The sequence below is a fragment of the Phalacrocorax carbo genome, chromosome 9, assembly GCF_963921805.1.
Source record: "Phalacrocorax carbo chromosome 9, bPhaCar2.1, whole genome shotgun sequence".
Taxonomy (NCBI): Eukaryota; Metazoa; Chordata; class Aves; order Suliformes; family Phalacrocoracidae; genus Phalacrocorax; species Phalacrocorax carbo.
Genome location: NC_087521.1, coordinates 30,683,099 through 30,698,995, shown reverse-complemented (window position 1 = coordinate 30,698,995; position 15,897 = coordinate 30,683,099). Strand labels below are relative to the sequence as shown.

General features: G+C 45.8%; 1 protein-coding gene across 1 annotated transcript in view; it reads left to right on the top strand.

Annotated features, from left to right (window-relative positions):
- SYNE2 (spectrin repeat containing nuclear envelope protein 2) overlaps nucleotides 1–15,897 on the top strand; it is a 197,669-nt gene that overhangs the window by 545 nt on the left and 181,227 nt on the right. The window lies entirely within an intron of this gene.

Sequence of the window (15,897 nt, the reverse complement as noted above, 5' to 3'; positions counted from 1 at the left end):
CCTGCCCGGAGCCGTGTCTCTCCGGCCCTGCCCGGGGAGTTTCGCCGGCCGAAACCCGGAGCCGGCTTGTGCCGAGGCGGTGGGGAGCGATCCCGGGGGTGCGAGCAGGTAAACGGCGTTTCCCTGCAACCCCGCGTCGCGCCCGGTGCCGTGGGTTACGGCTCGGAAAGTCGCTATCTCTTGGGTTGCGTGTTTGGAAAGTGATGGCGGATACTTATTCAAAGTTCTCGGGAAAAGCAGTCACTACTTTCCTGCCACAGGCGGTGCAGGGATTTCTTCAGTCGCTGTGCTATCGGGGCCAGGTCGCTGCGGCTCCTGCTCTGGATAAAGCGTTGTGGGCTGAGGGCTCACGCTTTCTGCTCTTCCCCCTGCACATGGGCTCCTTTCTCTTCCCCGGCTTGTGTGCCATCCGAGCTCCTGCCTCCCCCCCCTCCCATCTTCCAAGGACTCCTGCCAGCCTCCCGCTTCCTATCGGAGCGGTTATTACGGATCCGCGTTACTGCGGCCCGTGGGATGCGGTGCGTGGGGTCTGTGGCTTGGCGCCGACTTTGTGTCGGGCGCTGGGGACACGTGGATCTAAGGGAAGGCTCTCTGTCCTCTTTTCACCTCAGTCCTCTCCCTGTTGCCCCAAAATGGGGTTATCTTTCTTTCTACTCTTCCTGTCTGGGAGCTGCTGGAGGAATTGGGAGGCAGAGCAGGTGCACGCTCCTTGGGTTGTTCAAAGCGCACAGAGAAAAAATTTTGAGCAAGTTCGAGAGTTTTTCACGACCTTCGTCATGTCAGCGACTGTGTGTTCCTCACGCCTCTGCTTCCCTCTTTCAGGGTGCCCCGTGTCCCATCTGTCCTCTCCCCTCTTCCCATCATTTCCTCTTTTTCCTCCCTCTCAGCTTTCAGGGTGATCTCCTGTCAGAGGGCAGACAGACAAAGATGCAAGTGCCACATGCAGGATCTTGGCTAGTTCTTAAGACTGCTGGCCAAGCCAACAAAACCGCAGCTTGGCGGACACGTCTGTTTATGCCTCTGAAACGCAATACCTGCAGAAGGGACGCAGGCGGCCTCTGGCGCCTGGTTAGCCGAGTCACGGGCTTCAGCCACTTCTGGGGTGGTTTTGTAGCTCGGAGAAGGAGTATGGTGGTGGCTGTTAACACTGCCTGCAATAACAGCATCCGCCGCCCCACAGGCACGCACGCAGCTACCTCGCGTTGAAATCAGGGCAGCCTAAATAATTGATTTCCAAGGCAGAAGGCGGCATGCCATAGCAGGAGGGGATGGGGCGGTGTGGAGTGAGAGTGTGGCGGCGGGGGAGCCGAGGCCCTGGCACCTGCCAGCGAGGGCGATGGGGACGAGCTGAAGTAGAGAGGGGTGGGCAATGACACATGGGGGTTAGGGGGGCGATGAGAAATCAGCGGTGACTGCAATAAGCATATCATTCCGTACCGATGTGTATGGTGTGTGGGCCCCCCGTGTGCGAGATGCTGTACAAACACCTAGTCAGAAGTGTTTAAATGGTGTTTCTTCTTCCCTTCTTTGTAATGAAGGGTAATGAATGATAATTGCCTCTTTACCCTAGTTATCTATAAAAGTATATATCAAAGTTCCTTTATTTAAACAGCTGTTCGCAAATAACCTCAGGAGACTGTATTTTAAGTGCTGTTGATATCATACGGCGTTAAGAATTGAGCATGATGGTTTAAGAGGGGCAAAGGAACTTATTTTTCTCCAGTTAAATCAGACTAAAAGTTCATTAAAGTAAATGAGAACTTTGTGGGTGTCAGTAGCACTCAGCCAGTCCCGCAGTGTGCTAGCTATTTTTTATTTATTTGTCAAGCAAAGATTTTAAGCATAGGCACAATGAAGTAATTCAAGAAGCGGCATGCATTGCTGGCTAATGATCTAATAGGTTGAAAATGCTTCATCTCCCTAGCCATTAATTTTAAGTTTTACGGTATAAGGAAAAGTAACAAAAGAAAAAATTGTTACTCTTTGTTCCTTTGCAGTTAACTGCGGGTTTAATGTTATTTCTTCTGATAGGTTTTTGGGCAAAGTTGCCTCTTGTTTCAGGAGCAAAATGCTTTGTTTTGGGGGAAAAACGGGCCACAGTTTAGCCCTTTTACTGAGTTCATTGTAAGTGTTGTAAAACCCTTTTACCAGTAATTAATTCCATAAAGAGTGAATTTAGCTCCGCTTGGTTTCCTCGCCATCTGAATATAGAAATGAATTAAAGAAAACCCCCAAAGAGGGCATGAAGAAGCACAGCTTGGAAGATCAGGTATAAAGAGCCTCATTCATTTTGGTTTATCTGTAGTACAGGGATATGCCCTTCCTCCATGAATCATCTCCTGACATCTGTTTGCAGCGCTGTTTTCTTAGCAACTGCGGCTCTGTTTTAGATCTGGACTCTCAATGGCTGGGTTTGTATGGAGAGATGTGAAGAGACGACCCAAACTCTTCCTAGCAAAGCTGTGCCTTTCAGCCAGTTTACCTAATTTCTTTTCTTCCCTGGGGCACAATAAATACCGGTTTTAAAAGTCTACCAGCTGAGATGCTTTTTCTGTGTATGCGCAAAGCGATGTTATCTGTTGCTTACCACAAGCGAAGTGTTTCCCCAACATGATCTGGCAGCGTGGGAGAGCATCTCTCAGGTTGCAATGGGCTGTGCCATTCCTGATGTAGAAGGAATGAGCCATGTGTGCTGCCACACTTGCCCTAGGTTTCCTTTGGTTTATTTTGAACTGTCACGGGGCTTTTAGATGTGGGAAAGAACCTGGTCTCGGAGGAACGGTGGAAATGCAGACAGTGATGGTAAGGACCCGCTCCTAGCGACGTGCCTGTTTGACCAAGCGGTCGGATTAGGTGGTGGGATTATACATGCGGAGTGCTGTATGAGTAACGCTTTGGGACTGGATCCCTAAGCTGCGATTAAAGAGAAGGTGACATTTCATACACCTCTCACCTAATCTTCCTTTGCCTGAATTTCATCCCTGGCTGGTGTGGCTGAAAGACTCCTATAACTGAGACAGAGGTGGCCATGTAGCCGCTGGGAGATCGGGTTTTTTCTGGCTGTGCTCTGTGGAGGGGATCGAGACCCATCTTGGGTCTGGGAGAGTTTTTTGCTTCAGCTCATGTGGCTGAATTGGTCTGGAGCGTAAATGTATGCCTGGGAGTACAAGTGGTATGTCAATGCTAAGGGACAGGCTGTGTTCAGCCCACTCCCTCCTGTGCAGATGTGCAGCTTCCCCAGGAGGAGCGCGAGATTATACCTACTGGACTATGAATCAAAAAATACAGCGTGTATTATCCCATAGGACATGGATTTGACCGCCTACCCTTCCAGGACTGACTTGCATCCAATGGAGCATGAAGGGTGTCAGCAGCAAGTAGTCACTGAAGGATGTGAACGTATTTTGGATTGGGATAATGTCGAGAAGGGAAAGAGCCCAGTGTCTGGAGCGTTTTGTCTGCGAAGGGATTGCAGGGTGGAGATGGGAAGGCTAAACAGTGTCTCTGAATGCTGGCCAGCTTCCTGCGACCTTCATGGTTTGCACACCAGTCCCAGGATTAGCAAGGATACAAAGAAGACAGCCTCTGTGGATCACCTAAATCGCAGTGTTCAAAGCAGGAGATAAAGCAAGCTGCTTCTGTGGAGATGCTGAAGGGCCAGGACAGGGACAGAAAAGGGAGTGGGGAAAAAACTTCTGTTTAGCTCAGCTGCACACACAGGAAGGGAGCAGAAAGCTGTGCTGGGGAAAGGGCTGGTGCGGAATAGGCTGTTATCTCCCCCCGGGAGGGGAAATGGGGCAGAGCTTTGACTCTGGGCTTAACTTCAGTCTTTCTTAGGGAGGCATGTTTGCTTTCTAACCTTGCAGCCTGCTGATAACACCCGACACAATGCAGCTGCACAGAGTGGCTTGAGAGGTTTTTAAGGAATTGCTGACCCTGATACAAGCTGTACTGTTTGTGGCCAGGGCCGGGGAAGAAGAGAAAAGAATGGTATTAGTTATTTGAGCTTTAACACTCAGGCTGCAAGTTCTATCAAAGGAAATGACAATTAAGATGGAAAACAAAGCACTTGTAATTACTTTCATGGAAGTTTAGGGAGGAGGCAGAAATGTGGGTTTGACAGGAAGAAGTTTTGCTTGCTGAATCGTTTGGCCTGTTGGTTGCCAGGAGAAAGACAAGAAGTTGGTGAATGATGGAGTGAAAGGGTGAGGCAGAGAGGGGAATGCATATGCTGCTGAACATGCCTTGCTGGTCTGCACCAAATGGCCTGTGTACAACTGGTTGTAAAGATGTTTCAGAAATGGGTTTGGTTCTGTTTGCATTACTGAGACTTCTATTTCGTGCTGGATTGGGTTTTGTTGTTAATAACCACCTAAGTGATGCAGGGAGAGAAAGGAAAGCTGCTCCACAACCAGCATGTCCTGCTTCGTGGAGGCTCTCGTGTAGTGAGCGATGTGGAGCTTTGGCTGTAGCAATATTTGATGAAAGCTTCAAGTTTAATGACTAAATGAAGCTCTTCTAGCAAAGCCAAGCCTTCTGGGCGAAGGTGGTTGCATATTGTCTGGTTACAAGACATATATGAAGGAGGCAAGCACAGAGTGCTTGCACCATGTGTCTCTGGTGGTGACACTCTCACTTAAGTGTAAACCAAGGGGGGTGCTTCCGTGCTTCCTTCCTTTCCCCAGCTTAAAAGGGTGAGATTCATCTTGCCAAGCTACAACGTAACTGTCTGCATGAGAGACAGTTGTCCAGACTCCTTTCATAGTCACTGGAGAGGAGCAAACACTTTTGGGCCATGATTCATCCACACTGAATTGGACATCTAAAAATACATTGGACAAACTGACCTAAAAGTGCCTGTTTCTCTCCATTGTTTCTGCAGAGTTCAAACAATAAATGCGCATGGAGGCATCTCTCTTGTAGCTGTTTAGTGTCAGGAGAGCTGAACCTCGGCCAAAGTGTCTCATAGCGCGGCAGAGATTCTAGAAGGGTTCCTAGTGTCCTCATTCCGACCAGACCTGGTGCCCGTGTAGGTTGCACAGTGTAAGGCGGTGTGCCTGAGACCGGACAGCAGACAGCAATGTCCAGTTTAGAGTCGTCGTCCTCCTCCTCTGGCCAGTCATTGGATTCAGAAAAGCTTTGGGCTGGACCCATAGCGCCAGACAATCTTCTGCTATAAATAAGAGGCCGAAGGGGATTTGCAAAGTGGCTTTTTCAAGGTCGCACATCAGGTTAGCAGCAGAGGTGGAAGCAATGAGGACGACAGCAGGCTCCCCAAGGTGTGTTCCTTCTCCTGCCCGTGCTCCTTGCAGCTGCCTTGCAATCTGCTCCTCTCCTCGGGGCAAGACTGGCTGCCTGGCTCTTGGTGGTGGACGGCACCCGGTAGGTACTCGGTTCCTTTTTGTGAAAACTTTTTGCAAAATTATATAGGCTGTTACTCGTCCTCCTTTCCCTGACTTTTCTCTTCCAAAAGTCCATAGTTCAGGCACATACCTGAATTGTTGTGTATCCACTGGGCTGGTGTGGATGATTGTATGTGTGCTCCAATCTGCAGCAACCAGCTGAACCTTGGAGGAGTAAATGTGCTTTGCTTCAGGCTCGCAGTGACCTAAGACAGTGTGTGTGATCACTCAGTGGTGTTCAGGTGATGTGTGGAAACTCTTTAAACTGGCCTATCTAAAACTTGCAACGTGTATCTAAATGCAAAGCTTGGGGAGCTTTGGAGCCACGCAGGGAGCGGTGACCTGGTCCGCTCTGAGGTGGTGCTGCTGCCTCTGGGTTATGTAGTGGCATGGTAAAAAAAAAATCACTAGCTCTTCTGGAAAAAGCCTGACTTATCTGCACAGGTAAACAGGTAGGTTAAGGATAAAACTCCTCCTGTGTGGAGAACTAGTTTACAGCAGAAAGACGTCCTTTGCCAAATAAGGGGAGTGTCTAGGGGGAGAATTTGGTGAAGGAGTTTGCTTGTATAGCAGAGGTATGAAGTACAGGCAAGTACCGAGTGTTAAATGGATCCTGTGCAATTCTGATTTCAGACAAATACCAGAGCATTCTACTATCTTTTTTGATACGTGGGAAAAAATATGATAGCAGTGAAATAGAAAGCAGTGTTGTCTGAGCCAGGATTTGATTCCTGAAGTTCTGCTTTAGGGGGTCTGTGGGTGAACTCCAAGAGGTGAAACAAATTCCAGTTTGATCCCGGAAAGAACAACTGGGGAGAGGAGGGGAAGAGCAAACTGTTAAGTAAGAGCTGGGAGGCAAGCCAGTCTCCAAAAATAAACACTGAAGATCAATTCCAGGTATTTCCTGGCATTGTCATCCTACTTCATCAAGCAGTTGGACTGTAACAAGTGGTTTCACAGTTAGCAGACTGACAGGTTTAGGGTCGGGTTTTTTTTATTTCTGTTTTTTTTTTTTAGAGAAACAGAACTGTCTGATAGATTGTTTGCAGTATTGTTTCTTATGCAGAACTGGGTGGGATGTTGGTGATTAAATACCCCTGGGACGGATAAAGCAGAGCTTGTTATTGTAAGAGGGAAGTAACAGCAGAGCGGGCTTTGTTTTGGGGGAGTGAAAAATCTGAGTTATTTTTTCCCCAGTTACGCACCTTACTAGGTCTGTAGGGACTTGGAATAGCTTTACAGACATTGTTTGTGAGTGAAGGCTTCACCTTTGAGAATCTTGGAGGTGACTCTGAATGTGTTTCTTCTTGCAAAGATACTCCGAAAAGCCAGTCCAGGAGTTTAATGTACCGAAAGCCAATGCGTGGATTGTAAGGAAATTGAAGCGTATCCTGTTCCAAGGACTCGCGCTGGTGGTCACACGCCAGCTCCTTGCTGGAGTTTCATCCTGGACGGTGACTCCGGGAGGTGTGACTCTGCAAACCGAACAGAAACATGCCTCAGTGGGCTGGGGTTTGCCTGGGCGGCCAGATCGCGGCTTACCTCACCTGCTTGGCCATCACCTTGCCGCGGCTGCCTGGCCCAGGAGGGGATGGTGCGGCAGCTCTGCTTACACAACACGCATCTTCTGTTGCTTGACTGAACTTGTCTGTAAGTAACTTTGTGTTAGTAATATTGCTGCCTTTCAGCAAGGGAGATGCATGGGGCTCACAGGCATTCGTCCTGTTTTGTGTCTCTGTAAGAAATCCTGATTCCCAGAGAAAGCAGGCTGGACAGCTCTGTGATTCAGGCATTGATGAGGAGACTCTGTCATCCTGCATGTGCAGAAGGGGAATGCGTGAAATAAGTAAAGCATCCTTTAGTCTGGGCTATTTCTAATTTGGATTCCTTGGCTTTGCAACTGCGACTGTATTTTTATTTAAATTTTCTTTAGTGAGAACAATTTATTCTAGCAGGTTACTGCGTAGCACCAAGTTCTTGGGCTGCCTGTGTGTGGTTTGGCTGTTTGGCCCTCACAGGCAACAGGAATTGTGAGAATCACAGTGTTTGGCCTGGTTTTCGCTGCACACAAAAAGTTGTTCTGCATGCTTGAAACTACGCTATAAATCAGAGATTTGGGTTTGTGTGGGGTTTTTTTCCCTAAATCAACTAATTCTTTGAAAGCAAAGAGAAAGACATTTTACATTTTACTTGTCTTAAGCAGTAAACAGAAGTGCTTTACTTTGCAGAGCAGTGCGGAGGCTCTGCTGAGTTGCCCGAGTGAAGCGCTGGTTTTCCCCTTTAGTGGAGGATCCCGCACAGCCTGTGTGGGAGGCAACACCATCGGAAGGCCCTTGTCATGGGTGCAAGACCAGCACAGACCTGCAAATGTGCAGGCTGCGCTCGCGGAAAGGCTGCTTTGCCCACAAACCTTGAAATGCATGGGACAGAAGGTGGAAAAAACCAACAAGACCCTGACTAGCATTTTAGGGGCAATTTTCAGCAGAAATTATGTGGAGCTATCACATGGAATTTTACGGGCATGAAAAACTTGCTCTTCGGAGAGGGAGCCCCTCCAGGTCAGAGCAGAGGTGTGCTGGGGAAGAGCGGTAGTTTGCATTGCTGTAGCCTCAATTGGACATGCTTGAGAGAGCAGCTGATGAATTCACAGCTGCCAGGCTAGGACCTATCACTTAAATTGTAATTTGCCCTTCAAATTTTGGCAAGCTTCGTTTACCATTTGCTTGACAAATCTCTCTTTTGTGTCCTCCTTCTGCCTGTGTAAAACAGCAAGCGCTGCCGGAGAGAGCTACTCGCAGTAGATCCCTTTTCTCTGCTATATTTAGTGATCAAAACAAGTTCATGATCTTTACAGGAATACTGCCAAAGCAGATAGGTTTAGCATGAGACATGCCCTTTCTCTTTCAGCTCCCAAATACACATTACATTTCACTTTCCTCTCCTTTCTTGACACTATCAATGGCTCTGTCTGCGGAGGGCTGTTGTGCAAACATTGCACTGCCACTTCCAGTGATTTTTGCTCTGTAAGAACAAGTCCCCGCTATCCCTACCTTTCCCTTTTCTTAATTTCCTGAAGCAGGAAGATCTTTCTGAATAAGAACAGCTTTATAATTTAATTGAGAAACTCCAGGCCTTTTATTGCTTGGGCGAGCTTCGCTCAACAGAATAATCTGTTTATTAGCTATCTGACTGTTTCCTTTATTTGGGGAAGAAGGGAATTAGGAAGGCAGTGGAAAAAAAACCTGTTTGTATCCTTCAAAGGCAGACCATTACTAGGAGCCTGATTCTCATTAATATCATGTCATTAATACAAAGCAGGTGTAGTTATTATATACTGCTATTTTAAATACCTTTTACATCATGTAAAGTGGCTCCAGTGTTAACGGCTGTGAGTCTCTATTAAAACACTAACCAAAAAATTTCAGTTACAAGCTGGGGGAAAGGAAGAAATGTTTGTTAAAAAAAAAAAAAAAAAAAACAAAAAAAAAACCCCCCCACAAAACTTCTTGCAATACCTCTCGCTTGGTTAAAGCAGGCAGCGCTGTCCGGTTGGTTCTGATCAGGCAGTCCCCTGAGAGAGTTAAGCTTACGCTGATTGCAGGCGATTCCCTCCCCCCTCCCTGCCCTTCTCGACTGCAAAATCTGACTCTGGGCCAGGACGCGCTGAGGAAGGGGTATGATGAGCTGTGCGCAGCCCTTCGCTTTTGTGATGGGAACTGTGCGCCTAAGGGTCAGAGGTCCGTCTGCGCTCCGCCGCGCCGGGACTGCTGTGGCCACGCTGCACCCTTTCCCCTTGCCGAAAGGAGGCCAGGCAGAGCGTGGCTACTCAGTGCTGTGCCTGGCTACCAGCCTCGCCTGAGCCCAAGTAGCTGGGGCAGGGGGGTCAGAAAGGGGCGCCTGTCCTGTGAAAATGGAGAAGGGCTTGTAGGAGTGAAACGACGGCTGTTGCCATCTTGTTGCACGCTTTCCTAGTTAACCAAGTGCATAGGGAGAGGTCGTGTTTATCCCAGATGCAGCACGGATCTTGAACCAGCTTGTGTTTCTCATGTTGTTTTTATGACAACCCTTCCCCGCAGCCCCGTTATCTGTGGGAAGTGGCCTTGGGGCTGCGGCATGGCTGGCACGCCGGGCGGCAGGGAAGCGTGCAAACAACCTCTGCTTTGGAAAAACTTTTCCATTCTGGCCTTGCAGCAGCACATCATACACACTACATGGTTTTTTGCATGTGATTGGAGGCTTCCGGGCATTGCACAGGTAGATTTGGGCTGGGATGTGCTTATGGGCTGTGTGTTTTGGAGACTGAATTGTTGCACAAACCCTTGACTTTGACGGAGCCATGAAGTCACCATAGTATTTTTGGCTCCCCTGCACAGCAGTGTGCCCTGCAGTGACGGAGGGGCATGGCATCAGCCTTCTGAGCCTCCAGGAATTCATCGCTCTCCCTTTTTACATTAACAACTGTGATTTTGAGTTCCGAGCAGTTCTTGTTTTTATTAATGATGTGGGAAAACTTGGAAACCAGTCGAAAACTGAATGTTTTCTCCAACTTTAGTAAGTATGCTTTGGCACTACATTTCCACTTGGGAATAGACAAATGTGAGATAGACTCTTATTCTGAGGGCAAACAGATGCATCGTGCACCTTCACGGGTCAGCTTTTGTGAATGTGCGAACAAGGCGTAGCTCTGTTAAAAGCATTTGTGTGTGTGTTAACAACAGCGTGGAGTAACTGCAGTTTTCAAACTGTGTAATTGTACCAGGATGACTGATCTATTACCACTCCCCTGAAACAAGAAAAGGTCAAGAAAGACACTTTCCTAACCACGTTTTTAAATTGATTAATGCAATGAGAAGATCCATTGTGCTTCTGAAACAGGAAGTACTACTGATGTGTAAATCAAAGACAAAGCAGCAACATTTGCTGGCCTTAAAAAGTTGTGTGGCTTTTGTATACTCATATGCTTGTTCTGGCACGTTTTCAAAAATTATAAATAGATCGCCGGGAAGTCCCTGGATAACAAAAATGTACTTCTGCTTGTTGTCATAAATAAACTAACAAGAGATGTCTTGGTCTTGCAGCTCTTGTTCTTTGGAGGAGTCCTTACTTGTGCATATAGTTTCAGCGTGTCAGTTCATATGAGGCAAGACTATTTCTGTGGCAATGGGGTGTAGCTTTGTGTCCATCTCTCGTCTATCTAACGTTCTCCGGGCTTGGTTCTTTCTGAGCAGAATTGTTCAGCCTTTTCCAACCTCTTCCCTTTTCATTCCTTCATCTCCGTCTGCTGATAGCTTAGGAAGACTCATGGCCAGACTTGTTTCAGCATTATCGCAGGAAGTGCAGAGTCCCTCTAATGCCACATGCTCTAATACCACTTCTGAAAGGACTGGCTGATACCCATCTGACTGCGGTAGGCTGTTATGTAGGTTCAGAAGCCTATAGCCTCTTTTCCCTATCACCTTCAAAGTGAAGAAAACCTAATGGAAGCCCTTTTCTTCCTCCGGGAAAGCACAGAGAATGTGCCATTACTGCTTGCTGGATGATGACAAATATTTTTTTCTGCAAGACAGGGAGAAGTTGTCAGCTCCTCAAGTGAGGGAAGTCAGGGTAGATCTGTCAATGGTGCTGTCCTGATTTTTGCTACCTGAGGCTCTGAAGGGAAGGGGATCAGTATGTTTGCTGTGCAATCCTATCCCATTGCTGTGTGGGCCTGTATACAATCTGAGATTGCCCACAAGAGCAACGTTGGCAAGCATTTCAAACGTGGAAGGGATGAACTTCAGTCTGGAGTAAGACCTTAAGAAAAGAGGGTGTTTTGGTGTAAAGATCTTGGAAAATGCATGCTTTAAACAGACCTTCCTGCCCACCTCCATCACTGGGTGAAAAAATGGTGAAACCGTTGTAAATGAAGTATTGGGGAGAAAATGTGGCCATTAAACTTCAGTGCTGTGTGAACTTCTCTGACTTAACAGAAGCAGGAGTATATCGGAAGTGAGGGGAAAAGGAAGTGTTGTAAAAAAGCAAAAATCCAAACCATGTAAAAGATTTTCTGTGATAATTCTTTAGGTCATATTATCATGATCTGGATCCCAACAATTTGCCCTTAAGGAGACTGTGACAGACTTACAAAAAATAAGTTTACCAAAAGAAGGCGGCTCAGTAGCACTTTGCAAGGCTCAGGACTTGCACTTCTGAATGTTACTGCTTCTTTCTGAATGTAAAATAAACTGAGACCTTTGTTAATAACCAAAAAGGAAAGGGTTCTTCAGTCGGTCTGCATTGTGGAGCTCTATTTCATTTGGATTAGTTCGCCAAAGATAAAAATCTGCCGTTTCTGTTTGTGATGTTGGCTCGACTGAACACATGAGTAATAATAATCTGTTGCTAGGAACAGACTTCAGTTTACATGTAGAGGTCTCTATGGAGGGAAAGTCTTTTGAGTCCCTGAGTGGGTCGTAAATAATCAGTGGCACTTCAAACGAGGAGAAGTAAAAACAAGCGGTTGGAGATGCCGTGCAAAGATGTCTGTAATTCCTATTGCAACACCAGTGGAAAGCATGTAGCCAGCATAACTGTGAAAATACGGGGCACGGGACTACAAAGGCAAAGCCAATGAAGCAGGGATTTACTAACGGTGGGCTGTAGTATTCATCTACCTCTAGCTGCGCTTGTTTGCAAGGTATCTGCTGCTTTCAGCTTTAAGGAGTGCACATTAAGCTAATTTCACGCTATCTGATTTTTCAAGATTGGCTCATCAGGAGGGGTCTGAGGGTACATCTGTGTGTTGGCTGTGGCAGCGCAGGGATGCAGGAGTTAGCTGTCAACCTGGAGACTGCAAACGTTCTTACCTGGCACAGTATGGAAATCACACCAACTAGTTTACCTTGCTTCCTAATTTTGTAGGAGGAACCTTAATTAATGAAATACACATTGTATATTTTAACTGTAGTTACATATGGTGTTTTGAAAATGGCAGCGGTTTCAGTGTAGAGGAGCATACTGTATAGCTGCTATTTTTTTTTCATACGATGAAATCTTAGCGTTCTCGGTACTTGGAACAGCTGAGGGACAAGGTTTGCAATGACCCTGATCCAAACTGTGATGTTAAGGCTATGAAATCCTTGCTAATGAATCCTCCAAATCCATCTGAAATGTTTTTTCCCCCCTTTCTTCTGAGACAGGAATGTCCTTATAAAGGCCCTGCTTAAGAGAGCATCTCTTAGGTCTCATTGGGACTTAAGCCTCACTGAGACACGGTGTTTACATCAGTGTTGTGTATTCTCACTATAAAATCTCCAGAATGTAGAGCTGGGATATGATTATTTTTTGGTTAGTTCCCCAATATTTCTAGTCCGCTATCTGCTCTTACATTTCTCTCTGTCAGTGTGCCTATTACTACCTGTTAATACCCAGTATATTTTTTAATCTGCTGGCTAATTTCAGCTTAATTTGGGAAAGGAAGAGAGATTCCAAGGAAGTTAAATTGAAATTACATTATATGACTCTACTGCTCTAACTTCCAGCTATGTTTTAGGTGCCCATTGTGAGAACAGCTGGAGAGGTAAGGGAAGAAGTACTCTACCTGATACCCACTAGAGGAAAGCCTGGGTTTGAGTCTTATGAGTGTCCTTATCACGGGAAAAGCTTTTGTTGATGGTTGAACCATTTGAGCTGCAGGTTGAGCCCAGGTGGTCAAGAAATTACTCCTTTGGAGAACACCAGTGGGAAGCTTTTCTCTCGAGAAGGACATCTTTCTTGTGTAACTTCTCCCATGCTGAAGAAAAGGAGCTTGCACAACAGCTCATTTGAAAGCATTTGATTTCTTTTCAACACTATGGGTATATATTTCATAGTTGTCCAGCATTTCATGGAGATGAAAGATTTGGCTTAGCTCTGTAGGTTCGTTGGGTTGTTACGAAACAATCAAATACAGAGCAGAAAAGGTCATTGCTCCTAATGCCCATGTAAAGCATTGCTAAGCAATCTTACCAATAGCTCGATGGACTTAGACTCTTCAGAGGTTGATATGACATAGTTACACTTAATATGCTTTATTTGAATGAAATTCGTGGGGGTGGGGGGGTGGAGGGAGCAAAGGGACTGGGATATTATCCATGTATAATCCCTTCTCAGACAATCTGTACCTTTTAAAGAATACTAATCCTTGCGGGTATGTCCTCCAAAAGAGTGTGTGTGTGTGTCTCCCTTTCAAAGCAGCTGTGGACTCCTCTTTTGGGGGACGGCAGGAGTAAGGGCATGGCAAAGCGTATGTGCTGTGTTGGACAGTGAACAGAGAGTTTCAGGGACGTGAAAGCTTTAGCACAAACTTGTCTTGTATTAGCTGTGTGTCTTTATAACCTGTATTGTGGATTTGTTGAGTGGATTTACGCATTAAAAAAAAAATATTTTAAAAATCCTATCCTTTTAGGAAGGAGGCCTTAATTTGACCTTAAAATAAAATAGGAACATATGCTGCTTTCCACTTATATGTTCTATGATCATGTGCCATAATTTAATTAATAAATTAAGTAACTTAAAGTTAATTAATGCTTTAATGCTTAACATACCTTCTGCTTTAAAATCCTGAAAGTTTTATTAACTTCAACTACTTTCATGCTTAGAGGTCTGAACTGAGACTGGGGTCCCATCACATGAAGGAGACACTGTAGTGTGTGGTTGCTGTAGCTGGCACAGGGTGGGAACAGAGGAGGAACAGTCGCAGAAAGGTTGAAAATGCATTTGGTTTTGTTTATGAAACTTCCATTAATGCTGTTTGTCGCTCTTGCATATTTTCCTGTTATCACAGAGGAATTTTAATGCCAAGCCCTCTTCCCTTTCTCTGGATTGTGCTCCCAATGACTTTAGCGTTGTGGGTGCTAGGTGAACATGACTTGGCTCTTCCTTTACATGGGCACCCAATTTGAGTTATACCCTTAGGTCCAAATTCAGGCAGGTTCATTGATTTCACTTGTGGATTCAATGTTGTCCAGTATTTACTACTTCTTAAATATATCTGAAAGCCACTGGAAAATTCAAGGTGGAGGGAGTGCAGCTGACTATCCCTGTGTCTTGGGAGCAAAAAGCAACAGGTCTTTTTATGTGGTTTGGATCTTGCTTACATATTCCCCATTTGGGTGTTGCTGCTAACTTAGTAGCCTTCAAGGTGGCAACCACAAAATCAAATTCAGGACATACAGTGATACCTAAAATATATTAAGGCTGCCTGACATTCCGCATTTTTAGACTTCAGTGTTTTATTGCTTGATCTTGAGAGAAAAAGGAAGGAGTTTCCCAGGAAAGATTGCATCACCTTGGGCAACACTGCTGGGAGAACTGGATTCCCACTCAGCCCCTGCCCTCACTTAATTCCTGCAAGATGCTAGTCCTGGCTCTTGCATCCCAATTTTTATCAGTGGCAGCTAACTGTGGTTATTTTTTGGTTGTCTGACTTGAGACTCACACTTCTAGCTCAGGAACAGAGGACTCTTAGAGCTCTCTGGGGTTGGAGGTCCAAGTTTCCTTTAATAAAGGCAACCACTTTATGTTGTCTGTTTCTGAACAATTCCGATCTAAAAACCACATAAAGCCTTTGTGCCAGTTGTCTGTATTGGGCAGCCTTGTTAGAACCCACTATTTGGAAATCTTCTGATTTCCATCTTAACCTCAAGGCATGGCTTGCTTGTATCATCTTGTTCTTGTGCCTGCCGAAGATCAAATACTCCTTTCCTCCTCTTCTTGCTAGGCTAAGCTAGGCAAACTCTTGTAAAATATTTTTTCCTTTCCTCTGATTATCTAGATAGGTCTCATCTGTACCTGCCCCAGCAAGAACTCCCCTTTCTTGAATCTGGTACCTTGAGTTTTAGTTGTAAGTTGTGGGTGACTTGCAGAAATGCCGCATGCTCACTGCAGCAGTTCAAATTGGTGCTTTGGCCGTATGAACTCATATCTACTTCTCTGGAAAACCAGAGTCAGGTTAGCAACCTTTTCCCCCCATTTATTCTCTCTGTGCCTTTGCTCAGCATCAGTAAAATGGTGTCCCATGCAGGAGGTTCGGACTAGATGGTCTTTAAATGTTCCTCCCAAGCCAAACTGTTCCATGATGCTAAATGTGGGCAATAACCCCTGATCTCATGTACATCCTGTAAATGTGAATTGATTGATGTTTGTGAAGCACTCAGATGCTGGTGTGATGAGTGCCATGGAAAATCTTGTAAGGAACTTAATTATCCCACCATCAGAGAAGCTCCTGGATAAAGCACAAGGACACACATTGTTCAGGGTGGGGAAAACAAAATATTGATTAGCTCCTCATTAAACACGTCTTGTCCTTTCTGTGCAGGGATTGATAAAAAAAAAGTATATAGTGGAGTAAACAAAGGCTGCCTCGTGATTCATATGCACAAGGGACTATTCACACCCTTTATTTTGACATATACTCGGTAGATGAGTTATTAATATGTAGTGTGTAGATCCTAGTACTTCTGATGAAAAGGTTACA